This window comes from Dendrobates tinctorius, unplaced genomic scaffold, assembly GCF_039654945.1.
Source record: "Dendrobates tinctorius isolate UK_male_01 unplaced genomic scaffold, ASM3965494v1 ptg000003l, whole genome shotgun sequence".
Taxonomy (NCBI): domain Eukaryota; kingdom Metazoa; phylum Chordata; class Amphibia; order Anura; family Dendrobatidae; genus Dendrobates; species Dendrobates tinctorius.
The window spans coordinates 37,223,642-37,247,387 of NW_027361671.1; positions in this window are offsets into that span (position 1 = coordinate 37,223,642).

Sequence of the window (23,746 nt, forward strand, 5' to 3'; positions counted from 1 at the left end):
TGTACTATCAAAGACTCGTACCCACTACCCCGAATAGAAGAATCCTTGTCCGCCTTGAGGAAGGCGATGTACTTTTCTACTTTGTATGAAAAATTATCTGGCACTCAAATGCTTACTGCAGCAAAAAAAATTTTTTTTGGCTCTTATTGTTTTATTTTTAGACAGATCAAAATAACATTTCTTTATAATATGTTATATTTAATGTGATCCTTTTTGATATTTCCTAGGTCCCATCTTGATATTCTTTGTTTCTATGTTTACACATTTTCCAGCGATGAGTCATCTTTCATTGAGATTCCTGGACTGCCTCCTGCACTACCTTCTTCCTGTTTGCGTTTCACCAGTGTATTCCACTGAACACTTCCTTTCAGAGAGGTCCCGGTGACGCACTTCCGGTTTGTCCTTCGGCGCTTTCATACAGCGTCTCACTAACATGGCGCACGAGACTTCCGGTATCGCACTTCCGGGTATACCGCTATTTAAGAGGGTCACTGACACCATTACTGCAGGGCGCATTTCTCACCGGCTTATACCGCTACCACACAGCGCTCCGTTCTCATGGTTTTCTTCATATGATTCTTCACTGGTAAGACGCTTTTTGGGCCGTTTTTTCTTGTGATCTGTCACTTACATTGGATGATATTCTCACAGGCGGTCTTCATTATTTCTAGATGCTCCAGTTCATTATGTTTTTGGAGCTTATTCACATTTGCATAAATTGGTAAGCGAGGTCATTTCTTTGATACTGCAGTTTGATAACCAGTTCCAAATGGAGTTTCTATTACTATGTGTTTATGTAAATTTTGAATATTCTAATATGCATTGAATCTCTATAAGGGTCTATGTTAACATTATGTGGTGGATCTATTTTTCGTTTGTTTATTTATTAGTACACCTTTTCATGATATTCACATATACAGCCATAATTGTGTATTCTCTCTTTTTTATACACACATATACATGTTTTTGTTCTTGTATACTCTTTGGATATTGGTCATGTCTTGACTTTATTATTCTATTTTGTTTGCTTATTCCAGTCTGATGAAGGTCGCTGAACAGACCGAAACGTTATATTTTGGATTGTGAAAAATAAATAATAAATTTTTTTTTTTGCTGCAGTAAGCATTTGAGTGCCAGATAATTTTTCATATTGATTATAAGGGAGTGGTAACCCTTATCTGAGCACCTGAAAAAACAAGGAGTGACGTGTTATACTTATTTACTTTTCTACTTTGGACCTGGCCAGTGGGTACTGGCAGGTACCCATGTCCGAAGAAGACAGGGCAATGACGGCGTTCATACTTCCTATGGGGCTATTTGAGTTTAATCGAATGTCGTTCAGACTGGCCAACGCCCCGGGGACCTTTCAGCGGTTGATGGAGCGGTGTCCGGGAGATCTCAATTTTGAGGCCACGTTGATATACCTGGATGATATCATCTATGCTGCCACTTTTGAGGACCACCTGAAGCGGTTGGGGCAGGTACTCGGACAGCTGCAAAAGTACGGGTTGAAGGTAAAACCACAAAAATGCCATCTATTTCGCACTCAGATCGAATATCTGGGTCATGTCGTCACAGCGGAGGGCGTAAGGCCATCCCAGGAAAAAGCTGCTGTCATTCAGGGATGGCCTACCCCCGAGACGATAAAAGACGTGTGGGCTTTCCTGGGGTTGGCCGGATACTACCGTCATTTCGTAAAGAATTTTGCATGCCGGGCTCGAGACCTGCACGACCTGCTGAAGGGGGCTCCCGCTGGGGCAAATGGATGAAAAATCCAGTGGCGACAACCTCAAGAAGAGGCCTACCAAGACCTTAAGGCTGCGCTTTTGGATGCTCTGGTGTTGGCTTAAGCGGATTTCTCGCATCCGTTCATCCTGCACACTGACGGGAGTCTTCATGGCTGGGGGCTGTGTTGTCACAAGTTTAAGACAGCCGGGAGAGAGTGAACGCATATGGAAGCTGCTCACTCCATGATTCCGAGCGCAACCCTGACAATTACAGCTCCTTTAAGGTCAAGCTCCTCGCACTAGTGTGGGCCATGACGGAGCGGTTCGCAGAGTACCTGCCGGGCTCCAAAGTAGTGGTGCGGACCGACAACCCGCTGGCCCATTTGGAAAATGCCAAACTGGGATCTCTGGAACAAAGATGGGTGGCCCGGATGGCGAAATTCAACTATAAAATTATCTATAATAGAGGGGCCGAGAATGTACACGCTGATGCTCTCTCCAGGATTCGACATACAACCCCAGGGAAGAGTCGAGATGATGAACTAGAAGGGGAAGAGATACCGTTCACCCTCACCGCTGCCGTCCTTACAGCTGCCACCCAGGAAGTACCACCCACAGAGACCCTAAGGGGCATGCTGAAACAATCCCGGGATAAGTGGATCCAACAGCAGCAAGAAGACGAAGAAATTGGGCTTCTCCGGAAATGGGTAACCACTGGAAAATTGCCCACTGACTCCCAAAGACAGACTTTGACTCAGGTCGCTGATGTTACGACAATGGGAGAGACTGGTTATCTGAAAGGGACTATTGTATCGAAAAATGACATCACGAACAACATCTATGACGATTTGGCAGGTAGTTACGCCAGGAGTCCAACTTAACGAACTGGCTCGAGAAGCCCACGAAAAAGGGGCTCATTTCGGAGCTCAAAAGACTTCGCAATGGTTACAACAGAAAATTTACCATCCATGCTTGCATGCTGTTGTGGACGAGACTTGCCGGACCTGTCGCCTATGCGAATTAGCTAAACCGCCCGCACAGCGAGCCCCAGTACAAACAATCGTGACCTCGAGTTACCGGCTACACCCCTTATTCCCTGTTGTTTGGACGCGAGGACAAGGGGATCACGGAGGTAGAGTTGGACCCAGAGGAACTTCAGCCCTGGACTGGGGTATCATCATGGGTCCGAAATCACCGGCACAGGCTGCAAACTCTTCATCGAATCGTACATACCAAACTTCAAGACTTAAAACAGCCAGGAAAGAGTTCATCTCTATCTCCTGACCTCCAAAGCGGAGACCGAGTACTCGTACTAGACCAACGTCCCCAGAACAAATTAGAGCCACGCTGGGAAGAGGGTCCCTATCGGGTCCTACGCCGTGTAAACCCTGAAGGACCTGTGTATGAAATACGACCCGAGAAAGATGAAACGCTGTCTACCCGCATAGTGCATCGGAATATGCTATGCCTCTCTATTTCCACTGACCCGAAAAAACCTGAACCTGCTCCTCAGGTCTCTGAACGATTGCCCGTGTTCTGGGACTCGGCTGATGAAGAAGACTTCCCCACAATAACCAGGGGCTCTCTACTCAATGACAAATCAACTGACACAATTAGCCTGCCCGAACCAGCTAGACCACCACAGGACACCACTCCAGAAGACTCCACCCTCGTCGAACTAAGACGCTACAAGCGGTCGACAGCTGGCAAACCCCCCGAACGAAACGGACCAGTTCATATGGCAACGAAAACTGACACCTCCACAGACCATCACAAGTATACTGAGGCCCTCGCTTGAGGACTGGTGAGCTTACAGGATGGGAGAGTGTAGGGAGGAGGATACGTCAGACACGGAGCAGGAGACGGAGGGGGCATGAGAGATTGGGAAGGACACTGACAGTTGAGAGAAGAGACCAGCAGCAGAGGGTAAATACGCAGTGGCCCTCAGGAAAGAGGCGCCTAGCTTACTGACAGGGGACTGTCTCTTCACCCCAATCCCGGGTTGCGATCTGCCCCCGGTCATCCTTGGCTGTTACCGCTGAGCTCGAGCCCTCCGTGGCCTGTCCGCTCCCTCTCCCGGCTGCTGCCATCACCCTTCAGCCAGCAGTTGCGGCCTGCCCGCTGACACCTGTGGACGCTGCCAGTTCACGTCAGCCTGTGGTTGCGGCCTGTCTATCACCGCTCACAGCCGCCTTCACCCCACTGCAGTCGGCAGTTGGGGCCTGTTCCTCATCAACAGAGACACTCTGCACACAGCCCAAGGCTGTGCGCATGGCCAGTAAGCCGCCACTCTTGAGCACTGTGACACAACCCTGCTTGGGGACAGGAGTCCCATTGAACTCGCTAATAAGCGCAACCCCGCTGTTACAACAGGGGGTTACTTCATCTCAGGACTCCATCAGGGCCTGTTGTGCCCCAACTCCTCCTGGGCGCTGGGGCGCCCGAAGACTACTCCAAATCTTCAGCAGCTGGGCCCAGCGGCTGCGACGCAAAGGCAGCCTCATCAAAGACGACACAGTAGGCTCGTCAAAGACGCCAGAGCAGCCTCATCAAAGACGCCAAAGCAGCCTTATCAAAAACGCCAAAGCAGCTTCATCAGCAACACAGCTTCCACAGAGATGCCGAGGGACGTCAGGACGGATAAGTGACATTATAGAGTATAAGGACCCGTAGATGGCCATACCGTGGCCCCATAGTAACCAGCCTCGGCCGGGTTAGTCGTGTTCTTTCCAAATAGTGTTTGGTTGTGCTGAGTCCCTGCAAGGACAACTGTTGTTATCCCTTTTTGGTTGCTTAGTATAGCCCTAGCGGCTTTAAATGATAAAAAGTTTGCTTTTCAAAGTTCAACCAGTCTCGCGTCTCGTCACTGCATCCTGCGAACCTGCTGTTACCTACATGTATTCCATCCGTGTGTCATCTTAGCGTCCGTTTTTTACATCTGTATCTATACAGAATCAGTTTAATATGTACATTGATCAAATACAGTTTCCTGAGTTAATGATGACAATGTATCCATCAAAATCTGACGCAATATGGATGAGTCATACGAAATCTGATGTTTTTTGCTAACCCATAGACTTTAATGGGTGAGTTTCAGCCACAGCATTGAAGAGAATAGTATATGCTGTGACATATTTTCACACGGACACTCAGTCCATGTGTAAAAAACTGTAATGTGAAGAGCTCTATTGAATTACAATGGTCAGTGTGCTGTGTGATTACTACACAGAAAGTAAACATCTCTATAATATGCTCATCTGTATGAGAATTGAGAATGATGAATGTGGCAAATCGGCATCGATGACAAAAGAGGATGTATCCTCTGAAGCGAGTTGAATAATTTCATCTTCTCTGGTATTAAGTTATATCAAAACATGTTTGCACTTGAACAGAGAAATGTTCACTGCACCTTACATTTATCTACATTAAAGGGAATCTGTCACCCTTTTTTTGGACTATCAGCTGCTGGCATTGACATCAGGGGCTTATTTACAGCATTCTGTAATGCTGTAGATAAGCCCCTGATGTAACCTGAAAGATAAGAAAAACACGTTAGATTATACTCACCGGGGGGCGGTGGGCCTCTCCCTACGCCTGCGCACTGCAGGACTCTGCTCTGCCCTCAACAGGGCAGAGCAGTGAGCCTGCGCCGGAGCCACTACAGGAAGGGAAGAAGAGTATGGCATCGTGTGAAGATGGGAGGCGTCGGACCGGACCGCGACACCCATCGGACCGAACCTCCTCCTCCGGTGAGTATAATCTAACGTATTTTTTATCTTTCAGGTCACATCAGGGGCTTATCTACAGCATTGCAGAATGTTGTAGATAAGCCCATGATGTCAATGCCGACAGTTCATAGGGCAAAAAAAAGGGTGACAGATTCCCTTTAAACTTAAACTGACATTTCTAGGTCCAAGTCTTCAGGTTCCCTGAACCCTCCTTAGTATTAATTAATTCTACTCTATGTTGATTACCTTACAGAGATTAGTATCATCAACAAATGTGAAATTCTACTCTACAAATCCATTATGAGGTAATTAACAAATTAAAAAAGTATGTTTGATTATGATCCAGGAGTCTCTGGTGCCGCTGCCAGGAGCGGACATGCACATGACTGCAAGTATGTGATTTGCATCCATGCGGTGACATGTCAACTAGACATTCATGGCCTTGCTCAATACAATTGTATTGAACGAGGCTGAACACAACTAGTCGGAATGTGGCCAGAAGTATGCAAATTACATACTTGTGGTCAAGTAAATGTACAAAATATTTATGTGGCATCATATCAAACCTTTGAAAAGGTCCAGATATTCAACATAAATGGCATTACTTTGGTCCATTCTGGTATTCACCTTCTCATAAAAGATGATCAGTTTAGTTTGATTTGACTGATTCCTCATAAACCCACATTGATTTGAGTTATGATTTTCTTTTTGAGTTACGCCAGCATAGAATTTCTTGGAAAACCTTCAAATATTTTGCCCATGATAAAGGATAAACTTAAAGATCAAACGTTATATTTTCTGTGCACCAATCCTGTGGAACAGACCTTGTAAATAGTTAATCCTTAAATATTGGAAATAACAGTTTGTATATCACATTACATAATTTCTGTAAATCTCAGGAGTGTATGCCTTCCAGACCTGATCATTTGTCAATCTCAGCACTTCTCGCTGGGTTAAGCTAATGGCATTAAGGGTATGTTCACACTAGGCGTTTTTGCTGCGTTTTTAGCTGCATTTTTATGCTAGTTTTCAGGTGCTTTTTACAGTACCAGCAAAGCCTTTGAGATCTCATGCACACACATTGTTTTTTTGTGTCATCAGGATTTTGTGCTTTGCTGCTTTTTTTGAACATAGAGCATGTCACTTCTTTCAGCGTTTTTGCTGCGTTTTTCACCCATTGGCTTGAACGGGTGTTGAAAACAATGCTGCAAAAATGCAGGTATCATTACTTTCCGCGTTTTTTCTGCAGAAAAGTCATGGGGTTCTCAACTTTAACCATGACTTTTAGCCTAAGAAAAGGCACCAAAAACACACCTAAACCTGCTTTTTTGCTGCAACTTCTTTCCTGCCAAGAAAACATGTTTTGCTGCAGAAAAAAAGAGACAAAAATGAACTTACCCTAAAGAGGGAATTTATATTACTCCTAAACATGTCATCTGCCATTGTATTTTCCGGTGTAAATACAGTGAGGAAGTGAAATAATAGATTGTACTTTCCCTCATCCTTCTCCACCATTATGCCAAGATTATTTTGAGGGGGCCAACACTACAATTTTTATGTCGCTTATTGTTTTGCAGTTGAAAAGTATTTTTGGATTCTTTGTACTTTCTATAGCAATGTTTCTTTCTGCTTCTATTTTTGTCAATAATTATTTATCGCTTCATTATCTTGCTTCAGTACTATAAATGCTTTCTTTTGTCACTTGTTATGCCTCTTATGGTATTATTTAACCAGAAGGGTTTTCTCCTAATATTACCTTCTTTAATTCCATAAGATATATGTTGTGCATAAGATTTAAGATGCTTTTAAAAGTGGCAACTTTAGTTTGTCTACTTGTTTAATTAAAGCTATCAAATCATTCAAAAGAATTTGGCAAGTTACCACGACACTGCTGAGTGAGGTAGGTGGCAGCAACTTCTCTTTGTCATTACTTTCTATTTCACAGATGAAGGGCTTTTCATTGCCAAATAAAGCATAATACTAAGTCCCCTGGCCTGCTCCCCTCATGCCTCTCTCGTTTTTTACTTAGAGATTGCTCACTATGACACCCTCTTTCTCATGCAAACTGCTTCCCACAATGTATCCACCTCTCACACTACAGACTGCTTCCAATGCCCTATTTTCTCATGTACACTTCTCCCTATACCAACCCTCTTTCTCACACAGACTTCTGCCCATGCCCCTGGGTCGCCCTCCCAGGACTGCGGGGTACTCGGTACTGGGCCGGTGTCAGCGGGATGTGTCACAGCGGCGGTGACCCAGTCCGTGGCCCTGGGCAGCCAAGTAATGGGGGGGATTTGTATTGTAGTTAGTTTGAATGAATAGTTCATGATGCCACCTGTGGTGTTCGGCAACTGAGGTGCTAAGCCGACGCTGCTTGCAGATCCTCTGGGGCTGGTGATGTGTGGCAGCCAAGATGGTGAAGCTCCCCACAGGTGGAGCTGTAGCCCCAGGGCAGTGTAGGTGTAATGGATGAGGAGAAGCGCAGGCAGTGTAGGAGCTGATACCCAGATGTAGTGGTGCTGAGGGTGTAGGCGCAATAATGAATGGAGGACACCGGGGCTCGTAGTTCCAAAGCTTTACTCACAGTCTGTAGTGCACACAGGTGCCTGCCTCCGGGCCGTGTCCTCCGGGTCATAGACTCAGTCAACCTCCAGGCAAGATGGTAGGATCCCCTCCAACACTCCGCCAACATGTACCTTTCTGAATGTCTCCTCTATAGCGCCTTAAAGTGTGAAGATCTCCTAGTACTGAGTTACACTGGAGTTCCTCTCATCAGATGTTCCCAAGAACTCTCCTTGTACGGCAGACAGCTGTAGCCTGCTTCGGGGACTCCCTTCTCCTGAGTCCCGGCTCTCTATCCAAATGCTGTTGTGCCCCAAGTCTTAGATGGGAGCAGTGCATTTACAGCCAACTACTCCACCGGTGTCTGCTGCAGAACCATAAGTGTGAATACAACCTCGGGGACCGGGCCCCGGCCTTGCACCTAGAACCTATAGGCAGGGTGCTTCCTTCCAACCCATGTCCTCTCTGTTCTCTTCTCCTTCGTTCCGTACTATTCTCTCTTTCTTATGGATGCTTAGGTTACAGATCAGTGTCCTTCCTCCTTCCTTCCTTTCCCGTGCCAGCTGGCTCAGGTCACTGAGGCAGCTGCAGCACTCCTTCCGCCATCCCTTCTTCCAGGGATCCCTACTCCTCTCCAAGTGGCTTCCTTCTCAGACTTCCCTCATGGACTCCCCTAAGGGACTGCATTCGCAGACTGACCCCTAATTCTAAACTTTCCCAGTCTTTTATGTATTCTATCTCCACCCACCTCCCAGCACATCCAGTGTTCCAAGCAGGGAACCACCAAAGGTGCTCTGCTACTCTCTAAGCACTGAGCCGCAATGTGGCTGTGCAGAACTACACTGGTGTGTGGGGTGTGAGTGTTGGAGCGTGGAAAGGAGTTCCCACCTTACCTGGATGGTGGGGCACTACACCTTAGGAGAAGGTACAGTACCTCTGTGGCGACTGAGCCTCAGGGGCGCCACATACCCCCCGTTAAACACAGCACGTCCGCAGGCTGCAAGGTAAACAAAGAGCACAACACAGGAACATACAACATTTTTGTAATGCTGAATAAACATTTCTTATACTAAACTTCCCAATATGAGAGGCACTGTTTCTTAAACGTTGCAAACAATTCTTAATTATCTTATCTAAAATTCTAAGTCAAAAAGTGCAAAATTTCTTTTTCTCTATCATCTGTTACTCACTATCACTCCAGTATTCTTCATCAGCACATTCCTTTTCATCTTTAGTGCACATTTTCTACTCTCTCTTAACTCTGGGTGACAACCGTAGTGACATGTTTAATTCTCTATTATTCTCTATTCAAATCTTTCATCTCTTTATTAAAACATTCTATATAAAAGCCATTTTCTCTCATAAGACACATCATTAAACATTTCACAGTAAAACTTTTCAAAAATTCTTGTAAGTGTTGAACACTGCTCCCAGCCGGGATCTCTTGCAGTGTCCTTTGATGAGGTAGACCTTATCTTCACAAAGTGTCCTATGTAAAACACCTTATCTTCGCAAAGTGTCCTATGTAAAACCAAGAGAGGGCACCTTAATAGGTGCAACTATTTACAATAAAGTTTGTGATGCACTCCAAGTTCATGATCACGGAAGTTCAAATTAGAAGACGCTGCCAATAAAATGGGGCAACACTGGAAAAATAACTAAACCATGATGAAAAAAAAACAAAAAGCCACAACGGTGCAAAATACCCTCCTGGGTAATGAGAGTTATTAATGTTGATCTCCTCCTGGGGTTCTGGAAGCTGGTGAACCGCTACCTAGTGAAATACTTTGGGTGTCTTCAACTTGTTGCTGGTTGCTTGCTAAGCGCATGTACTCTGCCTCCCAAAGTGAGAGATAAGGGCACACTCTGAATAGATAATAATAGGGAATTTAGATTGTAAGACCCAATGGGGACAGTGATGCTGTTGTCTTTAAAGCGCCGTGGAATTAATAGCACTATAAAAATGAGTAAAATTAATTAAATACATGAAAAATAAACACAGAGGATGTTCTCTCACATGTTGAAATTGCACTTTGAGTACAAAACCATTGTACATGTCTCCCAAATATAAATCTCCTTGTCCACAGTTGCACCAGAAGGAATCCGAGTATCAAAACAGGAGGTTAGGGAAAACGTAGATATAGAGGTCCAATTTGTTTTGCACTTAAAGGAGCAAACACCTCAAAACAAGTGGCAGAGATTTGTTGGTTTATATTTAGAATCGAACAAATGTATTTTTATGTCCATGGAACATTCCCGAGTTTGGAGTTGAAATACTATGAAGTTTTATCCTATTGAAACCCCAAGTTTTATATTCTCACTTTGCTTATGATGGTTTAATCCTCTGAACGATCACCACACTCGGACGCCCATTGCTGTTAGTGTTGATTGCACCTATGTGTCTGTTCTTTTTCTGATGTGTCATGTGTCTATGATTTCAATAAAAGTTCTGAACCTCTACTAGTTATCTTTTTGCTGTAAAAAAATATGTATGAAGATAAAGAGCACACTTACAGTTAGGGAGCAATGCACATTAAATCTAGTATAAATTATTATCTCTTTAGTAGCCAACAATTATAATGCAAAGGGATCTTGGATCTTAAACAATATTAAATCTAATATATAAAGCTCAAAGTGTGTATGTATGTATGTATGTATGTATGTATGTGTGTATGTATGTGTGTGTGTATGTCCGGGATAGGAATCCGCACTGTCGCAGCTACAGCCACAAAATTTGGCACAGTCACACGTCTGGACCCCGAGAGCGTCCTAAGCTATGTTGTGAGGTGAAATTTTAACCCTGTGCATTCCAATTCACCAAACAATTTTGCCCCTATCTACATACTGGGGAAAAAGTGTGTGCGTGTCAAGCCCCGCCCCTCATTATGTAGTCATAATGCCCCTATTTGCATACTGGGGAAACAGTGTGTGCGTATCAAGCCCTGCCCCTCATTATGATGTCACAATGGTTGCCATGGTGACGCTGATGTCATCATAGGTTGCAAGCCCTGCCGCCGCTCATTATGATGTCATAATGGTTGACTATGGGATGGAGGATGTGTGATGGTATATGGGCACTGGACTATGGGATGGAGGATATGCATGACTGGTATATGGGCACAGGACTATGGGATGGAGGATGTGTGATGGGTATATGGGCACTGGACTATGGGATGGAGGATATGTATGACGGGTATATGGGCACGGGACTATGAGATGGCGGATATGTATGATGGGTATATGGGCACAGGACTATGGGATGGAGGATATGTATGACCGGTATATGGGCACGGGACTATGGGATGGCGGATATGTATGATGGGTATATGGGCACGGGACTATGGGATGGAGGATATGTATAATGGGTATATAGGCACGGGACTATGGGATGGAGGATATGTATGATGGGTATATGGGCATGGGACTATGAGATGAAGGATGTATGATGGGTATATGGACACTCGACTATGGGATGGAGGATATGCATGACGGGTATATGGGCACGGGACTATGGGATGGAGGATATGTATGATGGGTATATAGGCACGGGACTATTGGATGGAGGATATGTATGATGGGAATATGGGCATGGGACTATGAGATGAGGATGTATGATGGGTATATGGGCACAGGACTATGGGATGGAGGATATGTATGATGGGTATATGGGCACGGGCCTATGGGATCGTGGATATGTATGATGGGTATATGGGCACGGGACTATGGGATGGAGGATAATTATAATTTGCTATAACTAACCACAGTTAGTTACTATGCCCGGGCAGCGCCGGGCTCTTCAGCTATTTTATATAGACTGCCTGCAAATACCACACTGAAGTATGTGTAATGGAAGGATTGACAATACAGTCATGGCCAAAAGTTTAGAGAATGACACAAATATTATATTTTCACATGATCTGCTGCCCTCTGGTTTTTATGTGTGTTTGTCAGATGTATTTATCACATACAGAAATATAATTGCAATCATATTATGAGTAACAAAAGGTTATATTGACAGTTAGTATGAGTTAATGCAGCAAGTCAATATTTGCAGTGTTGACCCTTCTTCAGGACCTCAGCAATTCTCCCTGGCATGCTCTCAATCAACTTCTGGATCAAATCCTGACTGATAGCAGTCCATTCTTGCAAAATCAATGCTTTTATTTTGTCTGAATTTGAAGGTTTTTGTTTGTCCACCTATCTCTTGATGATTGACCAGTGCCACAAGTTCTCAATGGGATTAAGATCTGGGGAGTTTCTAGGCCATGGTCCCAAAATCTCTATGTTTTGTTCCCTGAGCCATTTAGTTATCACCTTTGCTTTATGGCAAGGTGCTCCATCATGTTGAAAAATGCATTGTTGATCGCCAAACTGCTCTTGGACGGTTGGGAGAAGTTGCTCTTGGAGGACATTCTGGTACCATTCTTTATTCATGGCTGTGTTTTTAGGCAAGACTGAGAGAGAGCCCATTCCCTTGGCTGAGAAGCCACCCCACACATGAATGGTTTCAGGATGCTTGACAGTTGGCATGAGACAAGACTGGTGGTAGCGCTCACCTGGTCTTCTCCGAATAAGCCGTTTTCCAGATGTCCCAAACAATCGAAAAGGGGATTCATCAGAGAAAATGACTTTACCCCAGTCCTCAGCAGTCCACTCCCTGTACCTCTTGCAGAATATCAGTCTGTCCATGATGTTTTTTCTGGAGAGAAGTGGCTTCTTTGCTGCCCTCCTTGAGACCAGGCCTTGCTCCAAGAGTCTCCGCCTCACAGTGCGTGCAGATGCACTCACACCTGCCTGCTGCCATTCCTGAGCAAGCTCTGCACTGCTGGTAGCCCGATCCCGCAGCTGAAACACTTTTAAGAGATGGTCCTGGCGCTTGCTGGTCTTTCTTGGGCGCCCTGGAGCCTTTTTGGCAACAAGGGAACCTCTCTCCTTGAAGTTCTTGATGATGCTATAGATTGTTGACTGAGGTGCAATCTTTCTTGCTGCGATACTCTTCCCTGTTAGGCCATTTTTGTGCAGTGCAATGATGACTGCACGTGTTTCTTTAGAGATAACCATGGTTAACAGAAGAGAAACAATGATGCCAAGCACCAGCCTCCTTTTAAAGTGTCCAGTGGTGTCATTCTTACTTAATCATGACAGATTGATCTCCAGCCCTGTCCTCATCAACACCCACACCTGTGTTAATGGAGCAATCACTGAAACGATGTTAGCTGGTCCTTTTAAGGCAGGGCTGCAATGATGTTGAAATGTGTTTTGGGGGATAAAGTTAATTTTCTAGGCAAATATTGACTTTGCAAGTAATTGCTGTTAAGCTGATCACTCTTTATAACATTCTGGAGTATATGCAAATTGCCATTAGAAAAAATTAATATTTGTGTCATTCTCTAAACTTTTGGCCATGACTGTAGAGATTATCACATTTTTCGAAATTCAAATTAACCGTGTATACAAAAATTTTTTGATTTGCGGAGTAAAAGGATGTGTATAGTGCTCTGAGGTTTCCTAGGACTGTATCAGCTATTTAACACAAATATAGCCTTTGTAATATCAATAACAGGAGGGAAGGATCCAGCGAGAAAGTAACTGTTAGGCGTCAGATTCCTGGCACTGCACAGCGGGAATCCAGAGCCAGACATCCTGCGGTCTCCCATTCTCCTCCGACCGCTCGGACTCCTGCTCAGCAATCTCGGCGAACCAGGCATTCCCCGCAGACTCGTTCTGTGAGCCTGGATGTTGCTGCCACCTCTGGTGCAGCAATGATAACGCAACCTGCTTTGCAGGGAACTGCTCTAGAGGCTAAGTCCTCGCGCCGTGCGACTGGGCATGCCCGCAACTTGTCCTCTCAGTGGAGAGCAGGGGTCACATGTGAAGGTCCTATGTCAGATCTGATTGGTCCTTCCTATAGTACTGGAAGGTCCCGGAAGCGCATGGCTATAAAAAGCCTGCATGGCGGCTCGGCCATGCGCTAGTGTAGCATATTATGCTGTGTGTGTATGGTGATGGATGCATGGACTGGTGTCTGACTTATTATGAAACCCCTTCCCTTGGATATTACGAATGGTGACAGTATGTTGGGTTAGTCAGCTCCAGATTGTGGCAGGCTACACGCCACTGAGCCTTCCTCACCTACACTAGCGTCCGTCGGTGCCCGGCTCCTCCGGCATCGTCGCTTAGCAGCTTTTGGTGTTCGCGGCTGCGACGCCACACGGCGGCTGACCTGTGCAGCTAACAGGTTCAGCCTTTACGTCTAAGTTCATACTTGGGCGTCTCTGTGACTAAACAGAGTCCGCTCTCAGGCTCTCAGGTGACGTTAACCCGAGCGCTGTATCGCACTTCTAGCGTATCTGCCATTGTCCAGCAGCGGTCTTGTCATCTACCGCACGGTGGACCCCGGGCGGCGAACGCGCCTTCCATTATTTATATCTGGTGCGTTCCGCCGACCCTAACATTACACTAGCGCCAGGGTCTGGCTGGCAATGGCAGACGTGCAGCAGCTGCAGCGCTACATTCGGCAGCTGGAGAGCAGGTTGGCGGCTATTGAGAGCACCAACTCAGCTGCGAATGCTGCGCTAGCTGCTGCTCAGACAGTCGCTGAGGCTGTCTCACGTGCGCCCACACTTTTGCCCCTGCCGACAATGTCTCGCCTCCCGCTCCCCGATAAGTTTTCGGGTGATAGTGCCTCCTGTAGGGGATTCGTTAGTCAGTGCTCCATCCAGCTGGAGTTGCTGGCTGCACGGTTCCCTACGGAGAGGGCTAAGGTGGGATTTATTGTCTCTCTGTTGTCTGGCCGGGCATTACAGTGGGCCACGCCATTGTGGGAACGTGGTGATCCCGTGGTACAGGGGGCTGCTCAGTTCCTCGTGGCTCTGAAGCAAGTCTTCTTGGGACCACGGGTCACCCACGATACGGCTCTCCAACTGTTATCTTTAACACAAGGGTCACTTTCGGTTAGCCATCATGCTGTCCAGTTTCGGACACTGGCTTCCGAGTTAGAGTGGCCGGACAAAGTGTTGGTCCCGGTGTTTTGGAGAGGCCTGGCTGAGCACGTAAAAGATGCTCTAGCTACTAGGGAGATTCCCACCAGTTTGGAGGAGTTGATCGCCGTTTCCACCCGCATTGATCTCCGCTACACGGAGCGCGGGTTGGAACGAGCGCAATCCAAACGTAGGGTTAATTTGGCTCCCACCTTTACTGAGCCGCTGAAATTTCCCGCACAGGAGCACCTCTCCTCTGAGCCTATGGAGGTGTCTCGCACCGGCACTAAGTTGCGTCCGATGCGAACCTCTGTGCGCTGTTATCGGTGCCGACAGTTGGGCCACTCGGCTGGCACATGCCCTCAGCGGCCGAAAGGACGACCACGTTCAGTGGCCGTAGGTGGTGGTCAATCCAAGGTGGGACCCTTTTCACCCAAACCGGTGTTCCAGGGTACATTAGATAGTGGGTCCTCCTCCTGGGAGGCAGAGGTCACCCTGGATTCCGGGGCCGAGGGGAACTTTATGTCCTCGACTTTTGCCCAGAGACACGCTATCCCTCTGGTGATACTCCCCCAACCTCTGACCATCAGGGTGGTAAATGGGGCACCGTTACCATCTCAGGTGACCCATCAGACAGCCCCACTCGGACTCTCTATTTCTCCCTCACATCGGGAGACTCTGTCCCTGCTAATTATGCCCAATGGCATCGATCAGGTGCTCCTCGGAGTTCCCTGGCTTCGTTGCCACTCCCCGCATATTGACTGGGCTTCAGGGAGGATACTGGGCTGGGGCAAGGACTGTGAGGGAAGGTGCCTGAGGGGCAGCGTTCAGGTGGCTTCCACAGAAGTGCCTGCGGATCTCTCCTCGCTCCCCAAACCCTACCACCATTACGCGGACGTCTTCTCTAAGAAGTCTGCGGAGACGCTCCCACCGCACCGTTCCTATGATTGCCCGATTGATCTCCTGCCAGGCACAGAGCCTCCCCGAGGCTGTGTTTACCCTTTATCACTCCCTGAGATGGAGGCTATGTCCCAGTATATCCGGGAGAACCTGGCTAGGGGTTTCATCAGAAAATCGGTGTCACCGGCTGGCGCCGGATTCTTCTTCGTACAGAAGAAGAACGGAGAGCTACGCCCCTGCATCGACTACCGAGGTCTCAATGCTATCACGGTAAAAAACAAATACCCCCTACCGTTGATCTCGGAGTTATTTGACAGGTTGCGGGGGGCCCGGATCTTTACTAAACTAGATCTGCGGGGTGCATACAACCTGATCCGCATTCGCGAAGGAGACGAATGGAAGACAGCTTTTAATACCAGGGATGGCCATTACGAATACCTGGTTATGCCCTTTGGCCTTTGTAATGCCCCAGCTGTCTTCCAAGATTTTGTCAACGACGTCTTCCGCGACATGCTCTCTACCTCGGTGGTGGTCTATCTGGATGATATACTCATCTTTTCGCCAGATTTGACCACCCACCGGAGAGACGTCTGCAGGGTCTTTGACCGTCTGCGGGCGAACTCGTTATTTGCCAAGCTGGAGAAGTGCCAGTTTGAGCAGGAGTCCTTGCCGTTCCTGGGCTATATCATCTCGGCCCAGGGGCTGGCCATGGATCCGGCCAAACTACAAGCGGTAATGGACTGGCAGGAACCCCATTCCCTCAAAGCGGTGCAGCGCTTTTTGGGGTTCGTGAACTACTACCGCCAGTTCATACCACACTTTTCCACACTGGTGGCTCCTTTGGTTGCTCTCACCAAGAAAGGAGCTAACCCCAATGCTTGGTCAGAACATGTCTCCAAGGCCTTCTCGGCTATAAAATCACATTTTGCTGGCGCTCCCATATTACATCGTCCCGATGTGGATAAGCCGTTTATCCTTGAGGTAGACGCTTCTTCCGTCGGTGCAGGAGCAGTCCTTTATCAAAAGGATGCTCAAGGTCGGAAGCACCCCTGCTTCTTCTATTCCAAGACCTTCTCACCGGCGGAGAAAAATTACTCCATCGGCGACAGGGAGCTGCTAGCCATGAAGTTGGCTTTTTCTGAATGGAGACATCTCCTGGAGGGAGCCCGGTTTCCCTTTCTGGTATATACGGACCATAAAAACCTGGTCTATCTACAGACGGCCCAACGCCTGAATTCCCGTCAGGCCAGGTGGTCGCTCTTCTTCTCACGATTCCGCTTCACCCTCCACTACCTCTCTGGAGAGAAGAACGTCCGTGCGGATGCTCTCTCACGTTCAGTGGTCTCAGCGGAGGAGGGAGAGGCTGAGCCTCGGTTAATTCTCCCGCCGGAGAGTTTTACGACCGTGGCTCCAGTTGCGCTCGAGTCGGTACCACCGGGCAAGACCTTGGTGCCTCCTCAGCTACGGCCGGAGGTCCTCGCCTGGGCACATGCCTCCAGAGTGGGTGGCCATTTTGGTAAAAAACGGACCGCCGAACTCCTGGCAAGGTCATATTGGTGGCCACATATGGCTCGAGATGTCAAGGAGTACGTGCAGGCATGTGTTTCGTGTGCTCGGAACAGACCCTCTAGACAGAGGCCGGCGGGGCTGTTGTTTCCCCTGCCAGTGGCGGATAGATCATGGGAGATGGTTGGCATGGACTTCATAGTTGGCCTGCCCAAGTCTGGTGGCAGTACGGTCATCTGGGTGGTCACCGACCATTTTTCCAAAATGGTGCATCTGGTGCCACTCGCACGCCTGCCTTCCGCTCGAGGTCTGGCCACCTTGTTCATTAAACACGTATTCCGTCTACATGGCATGCCGGACAAAATCGTGAGTGACCGTGGTCCCCAGTTCGCGTCTCGGTTTTGGAGGGAGCTCTGCAGTTTACTCAGCATCGAGCTAAATCTATCCTCCGCTTACCATCCCGAGACGAATGGCTTGGTCGAGAGAGCCAATCAGACCTTGGTCACCTATTTACGACATTTTGTCTCTGCCAGGCAGGATGACTGGGCATCCTTGCTACCTTGGGCAGAATTTGCCCTAAACAATGCGGTGGCTGATTCCACTGGTCAGACGCCCTTTCTCCTAAACTATGGCCAACATCCACGTGTCCCTGTCCCGATGCCAGTGTCCTCCACTGACTCCAGGGTGGCAGACTGGGCAGTGGAGGCCCGGGACATTTGGGATCGCACTCAGGATGCTATCCGGGCATCTAAAGAAAGGATGAGGGCGTCCGCCGACATGCATCGGCGGCCTGCGCCAAGCTTCTCCCCTGGCGACATGGTATGGCTCTCTACCCGAAACATTAAACTGCGGGTTGAGTCTCCCAAGTTCGCACCGCGATACATTGGACCATTCAAGGTCCTCGAGCGACTTAGCTCGGTGGTCTACCGCCTGGCTCTACCTCCACATTTGGCCATTTCGGACGTGTTCCATGTGTCCCTCCTCAAACCAGTTCACATGGTCCGGTTTTCTGAGTCATCTGCCGGGTCATCAGACTTATCGTCTGATGAGTTTGAGGTTAACGCCATCGTGGGGCGCAGGTTTGTCCGTGGCAAAAAATTTTATTTGGTGGACTGGAAGGGTCATGGGCCCAAGGCTCGGACCTGGTGGAAAATATTCACGCACCGCTCCTGATCGCGGCCTTTGAGCGCAGTGAGGCTCAGAGAGGGGGGGGGGGCCTTAGGAGGGGGGGTAATGTTAGGCGTCGGATTCCTGGCACTGCACAGCGGGAATCCAGAGCCAGACATCCTGCGGTCTCCCATTCTCCTCCGACCGCTCGGACTCCTGCTCAGCAATCTCGGCGAACCAGGCATTCCCCGCAGACTCGTTCTGTGAGCCTGGATGTTGCTGCCACCTCTGGTGCAGCAATGATAACGCAACCTGCTTTGCAGGGAACTGCTCTAGAGGCTAAGTCCTCGCGCCGTGCGACTGGGCATGCCCGCAACTTGTCCTCTCAGTGGAGAGCAGGGGTCACATGTGAAGGTCCTATGTCGGATCTGATTGGTCCTTCCTATAGTACTGGAAGGTCCCGGAAGCGCATGGCTATAAAAAGCCTGCATGGCGGCTCGGCCATGCGCTAGTGTAGCATATTATGCTGTGTGTGTATGGTGATGGATGCATGGACTGGTGTCTGACTTATTATGAAACCCCTTCCCTCGGATATTACGAATGGTGACAGTATGTTGGGTTAGTCAGCTCCAGATTGTGGCAGGCTACACGCCACTGAGCCTTCCTCACCTACACTAGCGTCCGTCGGTGCCCGGCTCCTCCGGCATCGTCGCTTAGCAGCTTTTGGTGTTCGCGGCTGCGACGCCACACGCCGGCTGACCTGTGCAGCTAACAGGTTCAGCCTTTACGTCTAAGTTCATACTTGGGCGTCTCTGTGACTAAACAGAGTCCGCTCTCAGGCTCTCGGGTGACGTTAACCCGAGCGCTGTATCGCACTTCTAGCGTATCTGCCATTGTCCAGCAGCGGTCTTGTCATCTACCGCACGGTGGACCCCGGGCGGCGAACGCGCCTTCCATTATTTATATCTGGTGCGTTCCGCCGACCCTAACAGTAACAGTCTAAAAATAACTTTTAATCCATTATTTTAAAACATGGATGGCACAACGTTGTCAGGCAAAAAAACACATTGTTGTCAGATCAACGCGTTTCGACTTTGCCGCCTACGTCAAGATCTGTCTACTGGATGAAACATACATAATTATATACAAGGAAGGTAAACATGATTGGTCAGACAATATACATAATTTAAATATCCCATAAGAATATAGTATATACACAAGAGAAAAAATGTAAATATATAAAATAAAAGAGGAAAAATGGTAAAAGTCACACAAAAAAAAGAATATAGAGAACAGGTCCAAAAAAAGAAAGATTTTTGCAAAAAAAAACCATGATGAATCAAATCAATTGTAATATTTAATTAAATCTTGTCTATTGTTTAAGCCCTTAAACCCCTTGTCTATTGTTTAAGCCCTTACCCTTGTATTCAATGTGAAAATCCAAAATGATTCCCTGCTTAATAACTTGCATTTGAAATTGCCACCTCGATGTGGCTTTTTTCAATTGCACTGAATCTGAAGGAGTTAACACTACCTTTATGATGGTTAGATTCAACAAAATACCAAGGTCAAAAGTGCATGTCTAAAGGAAATTAAAAAAGGTGTTGGAATAATAAACCCTATCAAAGCACAAATGGACAGTATAAGACAAATAAGGACAAATCGGAACTCAAATCATATCACAACAAAAAAACGAAGAAAGCGTCCAAACTTCAATTGAATTAAATATTTATTAAGAAAGATACAAAACAATAAAAGCAGGGGTGGGAATGAATTTCCAAAAGAAGGGGCAACACAAGGTGTCTATTGCACAGATATTATGCACTACAATGTACTATAACTGTATAGAAAATAACATAGTTATAAGAAAAATTAATGAGCCACAAAAAATCCATGAGCCACAAAAAATTCATGTGCTGATATTATACATGATCATAACGTGTAAAAAAAAGTAATTCATAAAAAAGCACAAATTTATAGAATTATAAAAACCAATCCATATATAAAGTGCAATATGCAAACATTCATAAATAATGGACTCAGGCACAGGTAAATAAAAAATAAATGAATCATATATAAAGTGCAATATGCAAAAATTTAATAAACAATAGGCTGCGGCACAAAAAACGCATAGATGTATATTACCAATTAAACAAATGACTAGTATAAAATGCCTTATGGGCAAGGAATGTCACAGCAGATAACCATATAAGAATGCTCAGTGGCAGGTACAAAAAAGAGGTGTCCAATGACAATTAGTCATGTCTGCGGTTGCAAGTGAAATGTTTCCAAAATTACATATACATATACAAGTGCCAGGAATGTTGCGCCCAATCATTACCTTTTGCCGGCGTGCAATAGATCCCCAGGTTGCGCCCATCCCCGAAGCGTGTTTCAGCGTCTGCCTTCGTCAGGGGGTGGTGTCATCCCAGAAGGGGGAAGTATTTATGAAACAGGTGGCCAATGGGAGCAGGAGCGGTTGTTGTGTGATGCACGTCGGCATCTGATGTCACCATAAGGCCCCGCCCAGTCACCCCACGTGACCCCCCGAGGCCGCAAATAGATATCGTAGCGCCGAGGGACGAGGACAGTGATTTTTAACAATGCATGCAAATCAAATTGCAATTTTTCTTTTTGGTCGAGTGCAGCAAATTCCTAAAAATTCAGCATGAATTTACATTGAATCAATTCGATTCATATCCAGTTGTCATACATAAATATAAAATTGTAGAACATTAATAGCACACTATCCTTGGAATACTCAGAGAAAATTGTTAATTGCCAAAGAACAAAAAGAAAATACTCTAGAACTAATTAGAAAGATATACACTATGCCCACAAGTAACAGAGTAATGACTACATGAAAGAATTCAATATAAAGAAAGCGATGTATAAATCAAGCAAAAAATAATTCGTATTGATGATGCAAGTAAAATGTAATAAGCAAACCAGCTGAATAGATAAAAATAGACCCATGGGTCGGAAAGGGGAGAATCTTTTAGGAGTTCAGGACCTTGGCTTCACTGCTCTTCTGTATGAATAAAACCTGTTTTCACCCCTTCAACACCAGCTAGTTTTCACCTTCCTCACCAGGCGAAATTTTACAATTCTGACCAGTGCTACTTTATGAGGTAATGACTCTGCAATGCTTTAATGCATCCTCATGATTCTGAGAATGTTTTTTCAAGACATATTGTACTTCATGTTAGTGGTACATTTATGCAGATATTTTTTGCGTTTATTTGTAAAATTATCGGAATTTTGGAGAATACTTTGAAAATTTCACAGTATAACAGGAGAAAATGGACCTCACAAGTAATTGTGCAATTTCTCCTGAGTGTGCCGTTACCAAATCTGTGGAGGAAAACTACTGTTTGGGCTTACGGCAGGACTTAGAAACAGCACAGTTTGACTTTTGGAGCACAAAATTGACTGGAATAGATGTGTGTCATGGTTACACCCCTCAGGGTGACAGTTACTAACAGCTTGGCCTTCCAATCCAGTACAGGGGCTTGCTGAAGCTGTCAGTACTTTGATGGACAGCATGGCCATCCAATCTGGTACAGGAGCATGCTGAGCTGTCAGTGTGTTGATTGAGAGCTCGACTAGCCAATCTGTGACTGGGAGGCGTCAGCTGTCTCAGGTGTTCACTATCCAGGGTAATTGCAATGCCTACTTAACTGAGCATCTTCTCCCAGGCCATTGCCAGACGTACATTCATCTTGTAAGGTTTGTGCTCTGTGCTCTCCTGTGCCTTGTGTTCTGTTTGCTTGATCTTTTCTTCTGACCTTGGAATGTTACCTGACTACGCTTTTGTCTCCTCCTTCTGTTTATGACGTACCCTCCTGGCTTATGACCTTGGATTCCTTGACCACTCCAACTCACAGCTTGGCCATGAGAAGTTACTAGCATCATAATGTGCCTATACAGTGAAGATCTCCCACAAGTGACCCCATTTTGGAAACTACAAGAATTTATCTTGCGGTGTGATGAGCACGTTGAACCCACAGGTGCTTTACAGAATTTTGTAAAGTTGAGCTGTGAAAATGAAAAAAATTAATTTTTCCTACAAAAATGTTGGTTTTGCTCCAAAGTTTTCATTTTCTCAAGGGTAAAATGGACAATACAATATATTGTGCAATTTCTCCTGAGTACACCTATACGCTATATGTGGTGGAAAACTACTGTTTGGGTTCACGGCAGAGCCTGGCAGGGAAGAAGTGTCAACTGAATTCTGGATTTCAAATTTGGCTTGAATAGATTGCGGATGCAATGTCACATTTAACGAGCTCCTGATATGTTAAAACAGCAGAAACCTCCACTTCAGAAACTAAACCTCTTAAGGAATTCATCTTGGTGTGTAGTGAGCATTTCTAACCTTCAGGCGTTTCACAGAATTGTATAACATTAGGCTGAGTAAATGGAAAAATACAATTTTTGACACTAAAATGTTGCTTTGGTTCCAAGTTTTCATTTTTCAAAAGGATAATAGGAGAAAATGAACTGTAAAATTTGTAATACGATTACTCCTGAGTACGCCAATACTCCATGTGGGGTGTTAATCTACTTTTGAGGCACATTGCAAAACTCAGAAGGGAAGGAATGCCATATTGGAGTTCAGATTTTGCTGCAATGGTTTAAAGGTGCCATGTCACACTGGCAGAGCCCCTGAGGTGCCAAAACAGCAGAAACTCCACATAAGTGACCTTATTTTACAAACTACACACCCCCTAATGAATTCATGTAGGGGTGCAGTGAACATTTAACACCACCTATGTCTCACAGAATTTTATACCATTTGATAGTGAAGAAAGAATAATTACATTTTTACCTCTAAAATGTTGTTTTAGCCCTTTTTTCTCAGGGCTGAAAGGTAAAAATTGGACCTCACAGTTTGTTGTGCAATTTCTCTTGAGTTTGCTAATAGTGGAAATCTCAGAAAGAAATGAATGCCATATAGGGATGAGTGAGTATACTTGTTAGGATTCGGTACTCGGCGAATAATGAGGTATTCGCGGTACTCGAATCCTAGCGAGTAAATTTCACTACTCGCCTTGCAATATTCGGATCTTCCGCCGGCATGTGTTAGCCAATCACAGTAAAGCTGCCACCTTCTTTGTTGTGGCATTACTGTGATTGGCTGGCCCGCAGCATCACTGTATCGCTGGAGCCCCTGGAGAGCGGTCGCATCAGCTGATGCGGCTGCTCTCCACAGAAGATCAACTATACGTAT